This window comes from Monodelphis domestica, chromosome 4 (assembly GCF_027887165.1).
Source record: "Monodelphis domestica isolate mMonDom1 chromosome 4, mMonDom1.pri, whole genome shotgun sequence".
NCBI lineage: Eukaryota > Metazoa > Chordata > Mammalia > Didelphimorphia > Didelphidae > Monodelphis > Monodelphis domestica.
Window position 1 is genome coordinate 432,898,776 of NC_077230.1, and position 14,739 is coordinate 432,913,514.

At 55.8% G+C, this 14,739-nt stretch overlaps 1 protein-coding gene across 1 annotated transcript in view; it reads right to left on the reverse strand.

The window, feature by feature from the left end:
- The window catches only part of LRRC4B (leucine rich repeat containing 4B), a 34,084-nt gene extending 19,660 nt beyond the window's left edge, over positions 1 to 14,424 (reverse strand). Inside the window, exon 1 of the mRNA XM_056825595.1 lies at positions 14,089 to 14,424. The gene's annotated coding sequence lies outside the window, so the exon portion shown is untranslated. The remainder of the gene's footprint in view (positions 1 to 14,088) is intronic.
- Positions 14,425 to 14,739: the final 315 nt, after the last annotated feature.

Sequence of the window (14,739 nt, forward strand, 5' to 3'; positions counted from 1 at the left end):
CCCCAGCCCTCCCCAATGGGCGTGTCCACACTTGGCCTGGCCTTGGGGGCTGGTGCCGAGTGGCCCTGTGTAAGTCTCTTTCCTTCCACTGCACCTTTCTTTGCAGGGGTTCTAAGGTTCTTGGCTCACCAGCACCTCCCCCAGACTCACTCACACATCAGGTGACTCTCCTCGTTGCCCACCCTTCGGGGGAGCAGAGAGGGGCCTGGGGGGAGCCCGAGACCCATCCAGAGGGAGCCCCACTACAGGATGGCAGAGACAGGAAAGAGTTCCTTGCGGAGGCCCCGAGGTGGCTGCCTGGCGATGCAGAGGAAGCCAGAGCAGGATGGAGAGGAGGCGAGACCCGCAGAGAGACAGGCGAGCCAGGACGGAAGCCAGAAGCAAGGCTGGGAGGAAGCGAGGCTCCAGCCCTGGAAGGGCGGCAGGCGGCAAGCACAGAGCCTTGGCCCTTCCCCGGCCTCCCCGCCGTCTGAGCCTCCCTTCCCGGCGCCGGGCCTTCTCTCTGGCTCTCCTTCGCTGCCTCCCTTCGATCCTGGCTAAGAGCCCGACGGCAGGATGTCAGAGCAAAGGGAGGAGGCCAGAGAATCCAGAGCCCGGGGCGCGAGAGGCAAAGCCAGAAAGGACCTCGGCACCGAGAACGCCAATGCCGGGCCGTCCCAGAGTAGCGGAGCTAGGAGAGCTCAAAGCCTGGAACGCGAGAACGTGGAGGAGCGCCAAGATTCCACAAATTGGGTGAAAACCAAGGAAACCTAGAACACAGAATGGAGACCTTGTTCTAGAGCGCAAAATGACAGAAAGGCCCATCTAGAAGAGACCTTCCTTGGAACCTGCATTGCACAATGTGAACCCTGGCAGAGGCTTCCAAGCGTGGACCTCAGCTTGAAAGTGCAGCGAGTCAGGAAGACTGAAGACCCTCGAAAAGGTAGGAAAAGGGTGATCTTAGAACACGGAACCCTAAAAAGCAAAGCTGGAAGAGAACCCCGAATGTCTGAGCTGGAAGAGAACCCCGAATGTCTGAATTGGAAGGGAACCCCGAATGTCTGAGCTGGAAGAGAACCCCGAATGTCTGAGCTGGAAGAGAACCCCAAATGTCTGAATTGGAAGGGAACCCCGAATGTCTGAGCTGGAAGAGAACCCCGAATGTCTGAGCTGGAAGAGAACCCCAAATGTCTGAATTGGAAGGGAACCTGGAATGTCTGAGCTGGGGGGGATCTTGGGTTGAAAAGAATGAGAGCATCACATGAGGCTCTAGAACAAGAACCATCCTAGCATGTAGCCTGCTCAAGCCGAAGGCCTGAAAACATGGAGTTTCGCTGGACTTCCTGGAGTCACCGGATCCAAAGACGCAGACGTCTCGAGCCTCAAGGACGCCCCCCGAGCGCCCCCCTAACCATTGGTTTGTGGAAGTTGGCTCAGAGTCGGGAAGAGCTTTTGGGCCTCCCACCCAGAATGCCCAGAGCCAAGAGAGGGTGGGAAGGGGGACTCCGAAGGGGAACGGCCCACGCGAAGCCCAAGCTAGCGAAAACCCTGCGTGTCCGCTCCATACATGTGTCATACGTGCATTTGGCAGGCGGTTTCCACCCCCACAGACTGAACCCCGCAGGCCAGCACAGAGAGCTTGGAAGGCCTCGGGGAGCCCCACGGCGGGGGCCTTCCTGCCCGCCTGGCTCCGGCTGCCCCCTCCCTGCTCTCCTCCTGCCCAGCCAGGCGCGCCCAGGACCCACCCGGGGCCTCCCTTTCCCCAGCTCAGGCTCCCCCAAGCTGCTTCCCAGGAGTCCCAGGCTCAGCCTGCCAGCCAGCCCGGCCTCCGAAGCCGCTCCCAGACCCGGGCACGATGTGGGGGTCCCCTCTGGGCCCCTCGAGGCCACCCACAAGCTGGGACACAGTCGGGTCTTCTGAGCCTTTCATCGGGCCTTCTCCCTCTCTCCCTCTCCCCCTCTCTCTCTGTGTCTCTCCCTCTCTGTGTCTCTCTCTGTGTCTCTCTGTCTTTCTCTCTCTCTCCCTCTCTCTGCCTCTGTCTCTGTCTCTCCCTCTCTCCTTCTCTCTCTCCCTCCCTCTGTCTGTCTGTCTGTCTCCCTCTCTGTCTCTGTCTCTCTCCCTCTGTCTCTCTCTGTCTCTGCCTCTCTCTGTCTCTCTCTGTCTCTCTCTCTGTCTCTCTGTCTCTCTCTCTGTCTCTGTCTCTCTGTCTCTGTCTCTCTCCCTCCCTCTCTGTCTCTGTCTCTCTCTCCCTCTCCCTCTCTGTCTCTGTCTCTCTCTCTGTCTCTCTCTCTCTGTCTCTGTCTCCCTGTCTCCCTGTCTCTCTGTCTCCCTCTCTGTCTCTGTCTCTCTCCCTCCCTCTCTCTCTCTGTCTCTCTCCCTCCCTCTCTGTCTCTGTCTCTGTCTCTCTCCCTCTCCCTCTCTGTCTCTGTCTCTCTCCCTCTCTCTCTCTCTCTGTCTCTCTCCCTCCCTCTCTGTCTCTGTCTCTCTCCCTCTCCCTCTCTGTCTCTGTCTCTCTCCCTCTCCCTCTCTCTGTCTCTCTCTCCGTCTCTCTCTGTGTCTCTCTCCGTCTCTCTCTCTGTCTCTCTCCCTCTCTCTCTCTCTCTGTCTCTCTCCCTCTCTGTCTCTGTCTCTCTCCCTCTCCCTCTCTGTCTCTGTCTCTCTCCCTCTCCCTCTCTCTGTCTCTCTCTCCGTCTCTCTCTGTGTCTCTCTCCGTCTCTCTCTCTGTCTCTCTCCCTCTCTCTCTCTCTCTGTCTCTCTCCCTCTCTGTCTCTGTCTCTCTCCCTCTCCCTCTCTCTCTCTGTCTCTCTCCCTCCCTCTCTGTCTCTGTCTCTGTCTCTCTCCCTCTCCCTCTCTGTCTCTGTCTCTCTCCCTCTCTCTCTCTCTCTGTCTCTCTCCCTCCCTCTCTGTCTCTGTCTCTCTCCCTCTCCCTCTCTGTCTCTGTCTCTCTCCCTCTCCCTCTCTCTGTCTCTCTCTCCGTCTCTCTCTGTGTCTCTCTCCGTCTCTCTCTCTGTCTCTCTCCCTCTCTCTCTCTCTCTGTCTCTCTCCCTCTCTGTCTCTGTCTCTCTCCCTCCCTCTCCCTCTCTGTCTCTTTCCCTCTCTCTCTGTCTCTCACACAGTCACACGCATTCACTCACGCACTCCCTCCACTCGCACACGCTCTTACACACTCACGTACTCTCATACTTTTCTTTTTAAGCCTGGACTCTCCATCATAGAATCGATACTGTGTATTGTTTCCAAGACAGAAGGGTGGTAAGGGCTGAGCAGTGGAGGGTTGAATGACTTACCCAGGGTCACACAGCTAGAAAAGATCTGAGGCCAGACTTGAACCCAGGGCCTGGCTCCCCATTGTCCACACGTGCAGTCATCGGCTCCCTTATCCCCAGCACTGCAGACCTTCCCTCTAGCCAAGGCCCCCCACGGCCCCTGAAAGGCCCTGATGGCCTCGCCCAAAGGCGTGCATCCAGCCTCATCTCTGGTGCTCCTCTCTGGCCCTAGGCCCAAGGTTTGGCCACAAGCCCGTCGTGCCACCATGCCTCAGCCCTCAGTTCGCATCTCGGAATGGCCGTAGCTGGTCCCTTGACCCTTTCCGCCCAGGCCCACGTCCTCCAGCCTCCTTGCCTCTAACGGTTGGAAGGAACATCCCCCATCCACAGTATTCCCCACAAGAGGCAATCCAACCGTTATCTGACGGGGAGCTCACTACCTGCCAAGGCCCCCCATTCCAGTTTGGGGCCACCCTGGCGACAAATTGCCAGCTGCAGCGGCTTCTTTCCAGGCTGCGTCCTTCTTGGTTTCTGCAGCCTCTGACGGTCGGCCATCCTCCGGCCCCGGCCCGGCTCTCCTCCTCGCTCCTCCAAGGATCCTCAGGTCTCCTCGCCCATCCAGCCCTCACCTCTCTGTCCCTGCCGCCAGGCCCGCGTCCGGAAGGGAGCACATCACTGTCCTCTGCCCAGGCCAGGGCGCCGCGGAGCCACCAGGCCTGCTTCCCTGCCGGCTCTCCTCCGGGCGGGGGAGCCCTTGATGCTTGCCCGCCTGTGATGAAGTTTTCTTGTAAATCCAGGTAAAATCTGCCTGGCTGGGGCGCCTGCTGTGCCGGTTCCTGCCCTCCCCACAGGGCCCCGATACCCCAGACGGGCCTGGCGGGGCCCCCAGGCCTCAGCTCTTTCCTCCCCCTCCTCCTCCGGCAGGCCGTGACCCTCCCCAGGGACAGGGTGAGGGAGCCCCCATTCCTGCCCCCTCCATTTCCTAGGGTGACAACAGCCCCCCACCTTCCTCCTGTCTCCAACTGCCATGGCAACAGTCTTGAGCAGGCTACTAGGCAACAAGGGGGTGGGGGGAGACAGGACTGGCTGCCTGCTTTTCTCCCAACACCCCAGTGGTGCCCCCCAAGCCTGGGTCTGCAGAGAACTGCCTCCCTTTTGGGATACCTTGACCCAATCTGGCTGGAGAAGGCTAAGGCCAGGGGCAGAGAAAAAAGAGGCCAGAGCTGTCCCCCCGGCGCCCAGTCAGTCAGTCAGTCAGTCACCCCCATCCTGAGCAGCCTCCACGTGGGCCCAGCCTCACCTGAGGTGTCTGCGTCTGCCAGAAGAGGGGCTGGGACATTCCTGCCCTCCTCACAAAAAAGGCAGCCTTATCTTCCTAGACGCAGAGCCCCTCAGAGGCTACGTGTTTCAGTTATGTGTTTAAAGCAGGGCCCCCCGACCCCCAATGTGGGGAGTCCTGACCCAGAAAGTCTTTCAGGCTTCTTCCAGCCGTGACCTTCCGTGAATGAGGTGAGGGGGAAAGGGAGGGAAATGGGGACCCTGTCTGGAAGTCGTAGCTAGATTCGGTCTCAAGGACCCTCACAGGAGCCTCGCCGCCCTGCCCAGGAAGGTGCCTGAGGCATTCTGAACCCCATTCTAAAGAGGAGGAAACAGGGGCCCAGTCACCCTCCTAGATGAACCTCTATCTGTTTAGCTCCAAGTGCGACCCTTGAACCCACTCACTAGGTCTTGATGCTTCTGTCTGTGAAGCCCAAATTGCTGGGAAGTTTTCCTTCAATCTAGGCAAAATCTGACTTCCTCCAACTTGCACAAATGTCGCAGTTTTGCCTTTCAGAGACACACAACTACATTTTCATTATAATGAACTGATGCAGAGTGAATCCAACAGAATTAGGAAAACAATACACCCAAGCCATTTCAACAACATTCATGGAAGAACAACCACTGCAGAAAACCCTGATGCTGAGCACCATGTAATTATGATGACCAAACTTGACCCCAAGAAGGGAGATGAAAATGCTCCTCCCACCTTCCATGCAAGAGTGGGTGTCTCTGAGTGTGAAAGATGCTTATGTTGTCAGGTTTAGGTGATGAACTGGACAGTGTTGCTGCAGGAGGGGTTTCTTCTTTCTTTTTCTGCTACAAGGGATGGCTCCCTGGGTAGGAGTAGGGGTAGAGAGGGTAATATTGGCATTTGAAAATAAGGGTAATGGAAAACAAGAGATACCAATGGAAATAAACCATTCCACAGCATCTTTCCCTAGGCAATAGGGAGACAATGAAGATTTCTGAGAGAGCATTGGCATGTCAGTGACCCCCACTCTGAAACAAGGAGTTGTGATCAGTCATCTGTGACAGCAACTAATGCTGACATAGAGCTCTTTTTATTTAATGGGTTTATAGAGCCTTTTACAACCATTCACTACATCAATCCTCACAACAACCCTGTGAAAGAGATACAATTTTTCTTCCCATTTTGCAGATGAGAGGACTGAGACATAGAGAAGTTAAATGATTTCATCATGATTACCCAGCTAATCTCAGAAGCAGGATTTGAACTAGGATCTTGCATGGCTCCAAATGCAACATTTTTTTTTATCCTTAAAATCAATAGTGTGTATTACTTCCAAGGCAGAAAAGTGGTAAGGGCTAGGCAATGGGGGCTAAGTGACTTGCCTAGAGTCTCACAGCCAGGATGTGTTTGAGGCCAAATTTGAACTCATTTCTGGACCTATTTCTCTAACCACTGAACCACGTGGTTGGCCCCCAAATGCAACATTCTTTCTCACAGATCACTTTGCTTCTCCCCTGTGGCATGATCAACATTATGAGATTCCTTAGATTTGGAGTCCAAAGACCCAGTTTCGAAAACTTCTGTTTCCTGTATGACCTTGGCCAACTCTTTTCCCCTTTCTGGAGCTCAGTTTTCTTATCTGTAAAATGATGAGGTTGGACTAAGTGACCCCCAAGGTCCCTTCCTACGTTACTTCCATAATCCTGTGACCTACACCCTGACAAGAGTGGGGGTCTTCATAGGTTGGGACTGAGAAAGAAGGGAAGGAGTCATTGGTTAGCCACTCCTGGATGCAGGGAGCCAGTTACTGATTTCCTGACAAGAGGAATCAAACTGTCCCTGGCTGCAGAAGGATGGAGGGATATATTCCCCCTTCCTCCTGGCAAGGACACAGGTCCATGCACCTACACCCCAGCACCCAGACCAGGCCCTAATTAAGGAACAAAGAGAAGAAGCCTGATGTTTGTTACTTCTACTCTCCCAAGGGGAACCACAGGGAGCCACACAGGAAACCTTCCAGTTACTGGCTCTTTGAGGTGGCCAAGGAAGGCACAAGATGAAATTGGGGCTGTGAACCGAAGCCCTGTGTAGTCAGAAGAACAGCATCCCAGCACCTACTCGGTTCATTTGTTATTTGTTGTATGCCTACTATATGCCAGCTGCTAGGTGAAGCCTTTTAGAACTATGGTTTTGCTTTGGGGTGGCAAAAAAAATCAGAAAATCAGGGGCTGCCCTTCGATTGGGGAATGGCTGAACACATTGTGGTATCTGTTGGTGATGGAATACTATTGTGCTCAAAGGAATGAAGAACTGGAGGGATTCCATGTGAACTGGAGAGACCTCCAGGAAGTGATGCAGAGTGAAAGGAGCAGAACCAGGAGAACATTGTACACAGAGACGGATACATTGTAGCAGATTGAATGTAACTGACTTTGCTAATAGTAACAATGCAGTGACCCAGGACAATCCTGAGGGACTTATGAGAAAGAACTGTGGGAGGAGAAATGCAGAAGAAAAACAACTGTTTGATCACATGGGTCGATGGGGATAGGATTGGGGATGTAGACTTTAAACGATCACCCTAGTGCAAATATTAATAATATGGAAATGGGTCCTGATCAAGGACACATGTAAAATCCAATGGAATTGTGTGTTGGCTACAGAGGGAGGGAAGGAGGGAGGGGAGGGAAAGAACATGATTCATGTAACCATGAGAAAATATTCTAAATTAATTAATTAAGTAAATAAACTTAAAAAAATTATTTCGTTGGGTCCTCATAGCCTGGGGAGATAGAGCCTATTATTATCCCCATTTTACAGATGAGGAAATGGAGGCAGGCATAGGTTTACTAATAATGAGAGCAACATTTCCATAGTGCTTACCAGGCCCCAGGCATTGTGCTAAACCCTTTACAACCCTGGTGGGTAGGTGCTATTATTACCCCCATTTGGCACATGAGCAATCTGAGGCAAACAGAGGTGAAGTCATTTGCCCAGGGTCACACAGGTAGTTATTGTCTAAATCTGGATTTGAACCCAGGTCTTCCTGACTCCACACCTAGCACTCTATGTACCTTAAACCTTAAACAAAGTTGGTGTCTGAATCCCTGGGTGTAATCCCATGTTTTACTGCCTCTGACATCCCAGAAGGAGCCTGACAACCCCTCTGCCCCAGATCCCAGGTATGTCAACTCCTCCACTTTGGCTTAGAATGGAAATCCCCTCCAAGTTCATGGAGCACTCTGTTTTGTAATGCTCTGGGGCCCTGAGGATGCTGTAATCACAGCTCTCAGCTGTTCCCGTTATCTCTGCTTGGCCTGTCCTCCACTAGCGTGTGAGCTCCATGAAGGCAGGAACACAGCTGGGATTTTTCCCCAGAGCCCGGCACAGTGAGCTACACTGCTTGAGTCTGAAGCCAAAGGACAAGACAGGCACAGTAGAGACAAAGAAGGGAGTAGAGGGAGTGATGAAGACAGACCCAAACAGCCAGAGGGAGAGACAGAGGCAGGAAAAATAGGAAGAAGTCCAGAGAGAGAAGGAGTCAAGAGGGAGAGAGAGAAAAAGGAAGAGAGGAAGGTGGGGAGCAGAGGAAGACCAGGGATGAAGGAGAGGGAAGTGGGGAGGAGAGGAAGATCAGGGATGAAGGAGAGGAAGACCAAGGATGAAGGAGAGGAAGGCAGGGAGCAGAGGAAGACCAAGGATGGAGGAGAGAAAGGCAGGGAGCAGAGGAAGACCAGGGATGAAGGAGAGGAAGCCCAGGGATGAAAAAGAGGAAGACCAGGGATGAAGGAGAGGAAGGCAGGGGGCAGAAGAAGACCAGGAATGGAGGAGAGGAAGACCAAGGATGGAGGAGAGAAAGGCAGGGAGCAGAGGAAGACCAGGAATGAAGGAGAGGAAGACCAGGGATGAAGGAGAGGAAGACCAGGGATGAAGGAGAGGAAGGCAGGGGGCAGAAGAAGACCAGGAATGGAGGAGAGGAAGACCAGAGATGGAGAGGGAAGTGGGGAGCAGAGGAAGACCAGGGATGAAGAAGAGAAAGGCAGGGAGCAGAGGAAGACCAGGGATGGAGGAGAGAAACGCAGGGAGCAGAGGAAGACCAGGGATGGAGGAGAGGAATGCAGGGGGCAGAAGACCAGGAATGGAGGAGAGAAAGACCAGAGATGGAAAGGGAGGTCGGGAGGAGAGGAAGATCAAGGATGGAGGAGAGAAAGACAGGGAACAGAGGAAGACCAGGAATGGAGGAGAGGAAGACCAAGGATGAAGGAGAGGAAGACCAGGGATGAAGGAGAGGAAGGCAGGAGGCAGAAGAAGACCAGGGATGAAGGAGAGGAAGGCAGGGGGCAGAAGAAGACCAGGAATGGAGGAGAGGAAGACCAAGGATGGAGGAGAGAAAGGCAGGGAGCAGAGGAAGACCAGGAATGAAGGAGAGGAAGACCAGGGATGAAGGAGAGGAAGACCAGGGATGAAGGAGAGGAAGGCAGGGGGCAGAAGAAGACCAGGAATGGAGGAGAGGAAGACCAGAGATGGAGAGGGAAGTGGGGAGCAGAGGAAGACCAGGGATGAAGAAGAGAAAGGCAGGGAGCAGAGGAAGACCAGGGATGGAGGAGAGGAACGCAGGGAGCAGAGGAAGACCAGGGATGGAGGAGAGGAATGCAGGGGGCAGAAGACCAGGAATGGAGGAGAGAAAGACCAGAGATGGAAAGGGAGGTCGGGAGGAGAGGAAGATCAAGGATGGAGGAGAGAAAGACAGGGAACAGAGGAAGACCAGGAATGGAGGAGAGGAAGACCAAGGATGAAGGAGAGGAAGACCAGGGATGAAGGAGAGGAAGGCAGGAGGCAGAAGAAGACCAGGGATGAAGGAGAGGAAGACCAGGGATGAAGGAGAGGAAGACCAGGGATGGAGGAGAGACAGAAGAGAAAAAAGAGGCAAGATAAGACAGCAGCCGGAGAAGAAACAGGCAGAGACAAGAGGGGCCCAGGGAGAAGTGAAATAAGGGCCGAGATCCTGAGCTCGGAAGGTGCAGACCGGCTGGAAGCAGCTGAGAGAAGGGCCAGCAGGTGGGAGGCAGAGCAAGGAAGCTGGGTCAGGGGAAGGAGAAGAGGACGAGGACCTGTGAGGAGGGGATGGGCCGGAGGAGAGTGACGGGGCCAGCTAATGTGAGATGCCACATTTAGACAGATGGGCCATGAGGAGGGACGGATGAGGGGAAGAGGTGATGGAAGGGATGAAAGATGGAGATGGATGATGAAGCCCGAGAGAGCTGGGCGATCAATAACGTCGGATCGAGGGGAAGAGAGCCGGCAGAGACCAGGTGGTGGGAGCTAGCGGGGAGCCGACAATGAGGAAGTTGGGGGTGAGCGGGGAGCCCCCCTTCTTCCAGCAGAGCCCTGTCTCCTTCCACATAGCCTTGGCCAAGGGGAGGGCCATGTACAGGTGTGTGTGTGTGTGTGTGTGTGTGTGTGAGAGAGAGAGAGAGAGAGAGAGAGAGAGAGAGAGAGAGAGAGAGACACTCGGGAGGGTGCTTCTCTCAGTAGCAATGTCACACTCCTCTCCCTCTCGGGGACAGCAGCTGGGCTGCTGTCTTAGCCGAGTGTCACTGCCTCGATGTGGCTGTGTCTCTACTCTGCTGTTTGTGTTTCCTAGCACGCAGGTCTGACTGAGGGGATGAGTGTGTGTGTGTGTGTGTGTGTCCCAGCTCTCTAACTTCGGGGCTGCCCAGGAAGTGGAATCAGAGGAAATGGATTAGATAGTCCATGGTCTGTTTCAGGGTCCCTCCAGCTCCAGCCTTGCACTTCCTCTGCTCTTCAAGGTCTAGTTCTCTGGCAGCACCAACACAAGTGGGCGGCCTTGGCAATGCCCAGGCTCTAGCATTCTTCTGGTGATTCTCTCTCTGACTCTGGACTCTGGGACTGGGTTCAAGTCTCTAAGCCCATATTTGGGTATCAAGGAGGGCTGACAGGGTCTCCTTTCTAATTACTGTGTGCATGTATGCATGTGTGCTTGTGTGTGTGAGAGAGATGAAGAGAGCCAGCCAGTGGCTTGGTGGATAGAGCACTGGGCCTCCAGTCAGGAAGATCTGAGTTCAAATTTGGCCTTAAATGCCTACTGTATCTGTGACCCTGGCCAAGTCACTTAGCTGTGTCTGAATCCACTGGAGAAGAAAATGCTCAACTGCCCCAATGCCTTTGCCCAGAGAGCTCCAAGGGGGCCCCGAAGAGTAAGAAGTGACTGAGCAACAAGTATGTGGATTTCTCCTCGCTCTGAGCTGGGATTTCTCTTGGCCTCTGCGTTTCTCTGTGTACAGGAGTCACTTTGGGTTAGGTGTGGTGTGTGTCTATGTGCCTGTGCCTGTGTCTGTCTGTGTCACTGTCTGTCTGTGTGTGGCACTGTGTATCACGGTGTGTGTCTGCGTCTCTGTGTGTCTCTGCATGTGTCTGTCGGTGTTACCGTGTGTCTGTCTGTATCAGTCTGTGTCACTGTGTGTGTCTGTCTGTGTCTCTGTGTCACTGTGTCTGTGTGTCACTGTGTTGTTTCTGTGTCACTGTGTGTGTCTGTGTGTCACTGTGTGTATTACTGTCACTGTATGTCTGTGTTACTGTCTGTCTGTGTCACCGTGTGTCTGTCTGTGTCAGTCTGTGTCATTGTGTGTTTGTCACGTTGTGTCACTGTGTCTGTGTCACTGTGTGTCTGTGTATGTCTGTCACTGTCTGTGACACTGTTACTGTGTATGTCACTGTGTGTCTATGTCAGTCGGTGTCACTGTGTGTCACTGTGTGTATTACTCTGTATCACTGTGTGTCTGTGTTACTGTCTGTGTCAGTCTGTGTCACTGTGTGTTTGTCACTGTGTCACTGTGTGTGTCACTGTGTGTCTGTCTGTGTCTCTGTGTCACTGCGTGTCAGTGTCTGTGTCACTGTGTGTCTGTGTCACTGTGTCTGTCACTGTTACTGTGTATGTCACTGTGTGTCTATGTCAGTCTGTGTCACTATGTGTGTCTGAGTGTCACTGTGTTACTGTCTGTGCCACTGTGTATTACTGTCTGTGTCACTGTGAGTGTCTGTGTGTCACTGTCTGTGTCACGGTGTGTGTCTATGTGTCACTGTGTGTCTGTGTCACTGTCTGTCACTGTGTGTATCTATGTGTCACCGTGTCACCGTGTCTGTCACTGTGTGTCTGTGTGTCACTGTGTCTGTGTCACTGTGTATGTCTGTGTCACTGTCTGTGTCACTGTGTGTCTGTCTGTGTCACTGTGTGCCACTGTGTGTCTGTCTGTGTCACTGTGTCTGCATATGTCTGTCACTGTCTGTGTCACTGTTACTGTGTATGTCACTGTGTGTCAGTCTGTGTCACTGTGTTTGTGTCACTGTGTGCCACTGTGTGTCTGTCTGTGTGTCTGTGTCACTGTGTATGTCTGTGTCACTGTCTGTGTCACTGTGTGCGTCTGTGTCACTGTGTGCCACTGTGTGTCTGTCTGTGTCACTGTGTCTGCATATGTCTGTCACTGTCTGTGTCACTGTTACTGTGTATGTCACTGTGTGTCAGTCTGTGTCACTGTGTTTGTGTCACTGTGTGCCACTGTGTGTCTGTCTGTGTGTCTGTGTCACTGCATGTCACTGTCTGTGTTACTGTTACTGTGTATGTCACTGTGTCTGTCAGTCTGTGTCACTGTGTGCCACTGTGTGTCTGTCTGTGTCTCTGTGTCACTGCATGTCACTGTGTCACTGTGTCTGTGTATGTCTGTCACTGTCTGTCACTGTTACTGTGTATGTCACTGTGTCTGTCAGTCTGTGTCACTGTGTGCCACTGTGTGTCTGTCTGTGTCTCTGTGTCACTGCATGTCACTGTGTCACTGTGTCTGTGTATGTCTGTCACTGTCTGTCACTGTTACTGTGTATGTCACTGTGTGTCAGTCTGTGTCACTGTTACTGTGTATGTCACTGTGTCTGTCAGTCTGTGTCACTGTGTGCCACTGTGTGTCTGTCTGTGTCACTGTTACTGTGTATGTCACCGTGTGTCAGTCTGTGTCACTGTGTGTCTGTCTGTGTCACTGTTACTGTGTATGTCACTGTGTCTGTCAGTCTGTGTCACTGTGTGCCACTGTGTGTCTGTCTGTGTCACTGTTACTGTGTATGTCACCGTGTGTCAGTCTGTGTCACTGTGTCTGTGTCACTGTGTGTCTGTCTGTGTCTCTGTCACTGTTACTGTGTGTGTCACTGTGTGTCAGTCTGTGTCACTGTGTCTGTGTCACTGTGTGTCTGTCTGTCTGTCTGTGTCACTGCTACTGTGTGTGTGTCACTGTGTGTGGCCCCTTCTGCCCCTCCCAGTGTCTCTCTTCCCTTCCAAGTCTGGCGTTCCTGGGAGAGTTGGGGGGGCCGGCCGGGGCCCCCAGGGAGAAGCGGCAGGGAGGGCAGGGGGCGGCTCCCGGAGAGAGCAGAGCGGCTGCCAGAGGGCTCCACTCCTCCCCAGGCTGCTGCTGCTGCTGCTGCTGCTGCTGCTGCTGCTGCCTCAGTTCCTGCCTGGCGGCTGCGCGGGCTGGGACTGGGGATGTGAGGCGCATAGCAATGGGGCGATGCAGAGAAGATGACTGCAGCTCCTGGCCCGGGGTGGGGGGGCCGGAGGGGGCCCAGGGAGAGCCGGAGTTAGCCCCTCCCCAGGGGAATTCCCCACCCCAGTAATAGGCTTCTAAGAGAGAACTGTTGGGAGGGGGAAGGGAGGAGGAGGAGCACCGTGGGGAGGGGGAGGGGAGGGTCGGAGGGGGGGCTCGAGGGCCCCCGGGAGATGGGAAGGAGGGGAAGCGGGGGCAGGGCAGCCTGGGGGCCGGGAGGGGGCAACCTTAGGGGGACAGAGATGGGTCCGCGGGAAGGTGGGCTGGGGCCTTGGAGGAGGCCCCGGGAAGGCCCTGCCGCTGAGGAGGGCCACAAAGCTGGCAATGGAGGTGCAGCGGGGCCAGAGAAGGAGGGTGGAGCTGGCGGAGGGAGAGCGGAGGACGGAGCAGATGGGGATGGAGAAGGGCTGCGGGCCCAAGCGAGGCGGGCAGAGGTCTGGCTGAGGGGCCCGACCGACGGGACGGAGACAGGGCCGGGCGGCCGCGGAGAAGGGGCAGCAGACGGGGCCAAGGACCGAGGGGGGAGAGGAGGCTGGGCCCCCTCTCTCCGCAGTCACCCCCACCACCTTTTCCATTCTTACTTCCCAAACTCCCCAGTTCTCCTCGGTTGCCGTGGCAACGGCTCCTGCCAGGCACGGTCACCAAGGAAACCCCGTGCCCGCCTCTCTCCTCCCCCCGTCCCCATCACCGGCGTGGCCCCCAACCCCCCACAGCGGCGGCGGAGAAGGGACTTTGCCTCCCGCCCGGAAGAGGGGGGAGCAGCCCCCCAACCTGCCCAGCAGGCCACATGTCTCGCCCCCCCTCGCAGCTGGGCGCGCAGCCGGCCCCCCCCCACACGCCCGCACACACACACCTGGCCCAGAATCACCCCTTGGGGTTGTCGAAGGAGATCCCGCCCCCCCTCCCCGCCCCCCCCCCCGCGCCCCCTCCCCAGGCTACTCACAGCGAGAGGCGGGGCTCCCTCCGGGACGCTGCATGGCTAGCCCCAGGGTGGGGGCGACCCCCCAGTGAGGCGCAGGGGGCTGGGGGCGGGGGTCTCTCCTCCTGCTCCTGCTCTCGGCGTTCGGTGCCCCCTCCCCAGGCGGGGCGGGGCGGGCGCAGAGGCACAGCTTGGGGAGGGGGGCGCGCTGCGCCTGCCTTCCCGGCCCCCCCCCGCTGGCTCCTGCCTCCTGCCTGCCTGCAGCCTCCCTCCTCGGCTCTCGGCCGCCCGCCCGCCAGCCTCCTGCCCGCCTTCCTGGGGCCCCGGCGGCTCGGCTCTCCCCCCCACCCCCCCCAGGCCCCGGCCCCGGCCCCGGCCCCCGCCTCGCCTGCCTCGGACGGTGCGGTGCGGCAGCCACCGAGAGCAGCCGAGAGAGGAGGAGACGGGAGAGGAATACTGATGAAGGGAGCGACAGGAGGGAGGGAGGAGGGAGGAGGGAGGGAGGAGGGAGGAGAGAGGGAGGGAGGGAGGGGGAGGAGGACGCTGTGTGTGAGAGGGGAGCAGAGCGAAGGAAGGAAGGAACAGGGTCGGCTGGGAGAGGCGCAAGGAAGAAGGGCAGGAGGGAGAAGGGGAACCTGGAAAGTCTGGCCCGAGGCAAGGTCGCGTGTCAGCCCC